Consider the following 3,669-nt stretch of genomic DNA (forward strand, 5'->3'; position numbering starts at 1 on the left):
CAGTAAGAAGTAGTACAATTCAAGTTTTAAGTATCGATTATTGACTTTTTAGCTGACTTTGGTGCCTTGGACATGAGTTAGGACCTTAAGATTCTGCATGAACGGAGGTCTAGCAGGCGAGTTGTACGGGAGAATGTGAAAAGTGTTCATATGTAGTAAAAACCAGAGAAATCCGTCCGTTTTCGTCATTTGTAATCGAATCGACTTAAAGCCAGATCGTCACATTAGCCGCAATTCTCTCTGAAACGGTTGTACTTATCGACTGCAAAGCTATGTCGCGTGCAGCGGTATGCGGAGACACTAAAAGCACCATAGTAGAACACAGATGTAGCTTCTAAGTTGATGTAATAGCCAGTAAGAAGTAGTACCATTCAAGTTTTAGGTATCGATTATTGACTTTTTAGCTGGCTTTGGTGCCTTGGACATGAGCTAGGACCTTAAGATTCTGCATGAAAGGAGGACTAGCAGCGGAGTTGCACGGGAGAATGTGAAAAGTGTTCATATGTAGTAAAAACCAGAGAAATCCGTCCGTGTTCGACATTTGTTATCGAATCGACTTAAAGCCAGATCGTCACATTGGCCGCTCTTCTCTCTGAAACGGTTGTACTTATCGTCTGCAAAGCTATGTCGATTGCTGCGGTTTGCGGAGACACTAAAAGCACCATAGCAAAACACAGATGAAGCTTCCAAGTTGATGTAATAGCCAGTAAGAAGTAGTACAATTCAAGTTTTAAGTATCGATTGTTGACTTCTTACACTTCTTTGGTGCCTTGGGCATGAGCCACGAACTTAAGATTTTGCATAATAGGAGGTCTAGCAGCCGCGTTGCACGTGAGAATGTGAAAAGTGTTCATATGCAGTAAAAACCTGAGAAATCGGTCCGTTTTCGTCATTTGTTGTCGAATCGACTTAAAGCCAGATCGTCACATTGGCCGCTCTTCTCTCTGAAACGGTTGTACTTATCGTCTGCAAAGCTATGTCGCGTGCTGCGGTATGCGGAGACACTAAAAGCATCATAGTAGAACACAGATGAAGCTTCTAAGTTGATGTAATAGCCAGTAAGAAGTAGTACCATTCAAGTTTTAGGTATCGATTATTGACTTTTTAGCTGGCTTTGGTGCCTTGGACATGAGCTAGGACCTTAAAATTCTGCATGAGAGGAGGACTAGCAGCCGAGTTGCACGGGAGAATGTAAAAAGTGTTCATATGTAGTAAAAACCTGAGAAATCCGTTCGTTATCGTCATTTGTTATCGAATCGACTTAAAGCCAGATCGTCACATTAGCCGCTCTTCTCTCTGAAACGGTTGTACTTATCGACTGCAAAGCTATGTCGCGTGCTGCAGTATGCGGAGACCCTAAAAGCACCATAGTAGAACACAGATGAAGCTTCTAAGATGATGTAATAGTCAGTAAGAAGTAGTACAATTAAAGTTATAAGTATCGATTATTGACTTTTTAGCTGACTTTGGTGCCTTGGATATGAGTTAGGACCTTAAGATTCTGCATGAAAGGAGGTCTAGCAGCCGAGTTGTACGGGAGAATTTGAAAAGTGTTCTTATGTAGTAAAAACCTGAGAAATCCGTCCGTTTTCGTCATTTGTTATCGAATCGACTTAAAGCCAGATCGTCACATTGGCCGCTCTTCTCTCTGAAACGGTTGTACTTATCGTCTGCAAAGCTATGTCGCGTGCTGCGGTATGCGGAGACACTAAAAGCACCATAGTAGAACACAGATGAAGCTTCTAAGTTGATGTAATAGCCAGTAAGAAGTAGTACAATTCAAGTTTTAGGTATCGATTGTTGCTTCTAACCCTTCTTTGGTGCCTTGGGCATGAGCTAGGAACTTAAGATTTTGCATGATAGGAGGTCTAGCAGCCGCGTTGCACGTGAGAATGTGAAAAGTGTTCATATGTAGTAAAAACCTGAGAAATCCGTCCGTTTTCGTCATTTGTTGTCGAATCGACTTAAAGCCAGATCGTCACATTGGCCGCTCTTCTCTTTGAAACGGTGGTACTTATCGTCTGCCAAGCTACGTGTCGTGCTGCGGTATGCGGAGACACTAAAAGCACCATAGTAGAACACAGATGAAGCTTCTAAGTTGATGTAATATCCAGTAAGAAGTAGTACAATTCAAGTTGTAGGTATCGATTATTGACTTTTTAGCTGCCCTTGGTTCCTTGGACATGAGCTAGGACCTTAAGATTCTGCATGAAAGGAGGACTAGCAGCCGAGTTGCACGGGAGAATGTAAAAAGTGTTCATATGTAGTAAAAACCTGAGAAATCTGTCCGTTATCGTCATTTGTTATCGAATCGACCTAAAGCAAGATCGTCACATTAGCCGCTCTTCTCTCTGAAACGGTTGTACTTATCGACTGCAAAGCTATGTCGCGTGCTGCGGTATGCGGAGACACTAAAAGCACCATAGTAGAACACAGATGAAGCTTCTAAGATGATGTAATAGTCAGTAAGAAGTAGTACAATTCAAGTTTTAAGTATCGATTATTGACTTTTTAGCTGACTTTGGTGCCTTGGACATGAGTTAGGACCTTAAGATTCTGCATGACCGGAGGTCTAGCAGGCGAGTTGTACGGGAGAATGTGAAAAGTGTTCATATGTAGTAAAAACCAGAGAAATCCGTCCGTTTTCGTCATTTGTAATCGAATCGACTTAAAGCCAGATCGTCACATTAGCCGCAATTCTCTCTGAAACGGTTGTACTTATCGACTGCAAAGCTATGTCGCGTGCAGCGGTATGCGGAGACACTAAAAGCACCATAGTAGAACACAGATGTAGCTTCTAAGTTGATGTAATAGCCAGTAAGAAGTAGTACCATTCAAGTTTTAGGTATCGATTATTGACTTTTTAGCTGGCTTTGGTGCCTTGGACATGAGCTAGGACCTTATGATTCTGCATGAAAGGAGGACTAGCAGCCGAGTTGCACGGGAGAATGTGAAAAGTGTTCATATGTAGTAAAAACCAGAGAAATCCGTCCGTGTTCGACATTTGTTATCGAATCGACTTAAAGCCAGATCGTCACATTGGCCGCTCTTCTCTCTGAAACGGTTGTACTTATCGTCTGCAAAGCTATGTCGATTGCTGCGGTTTGCGGAGACACTAAAAGCACCATAGTAAAACACAGATGAAGCTTCCAAGTTGATGTAATAGCCAGTAAGAAGTAGTACAATTCAAGTTTTAAGTATCGATTGTTGACTTCTTACACTTCTTTGGTGCCTTGGGCATGAGCCAGGAACTTAAGATTTTGCATAATAGGAGGTCTAGCAGCCGCGTTGCACGTGAGAATGTGAAAAGTGTTCATATGTAGTAAAAACCTGAGAAATCGGTCCGTTTTCGTCATTTGTTGTCGAATCGACTTAAAGCCAGATCGTCACATTGGCCGCTCTTCTCTCTGAAACGGTTGTACTTATCGACTGCAAAGCTATGTCGCGTGCTGCGGTATGCGGAGACACTAAAAGCACCATAGTAGAACACAGATGAAGCTTCTAAGTTGATGTAATAGCCAGTAAGAAGTAGTACCATTCAAGTTTTAGGTATCGATTATTGACTTTTTAGCTGGCTTTGGTGCCTTGCACATGAGCTAGGACCTTAAGATTCTGCATGAAAGGAGGACTAGCAGCCGAGTTGCACGGGAGAATGTGAAAAGTATTCAT

This window comes from Schistocerca gregaria, unplaced genomic scaffold (genome assembly GCF_023897955.1).
Source record: "Schistocerca gregaria isolate iqSchGreg1 unplaced genomic scaffold, iqSchGreg1.2 ptg000280l, whole genome shotgun sequence".
Classification (NCBI taxonomy): domain Eukaryota; kingdom Metazoa; phylum Arthropoda; class Insecta; order Orthoptera; family Acrididae; genus Schistocerca; species Schistocerca gregaria.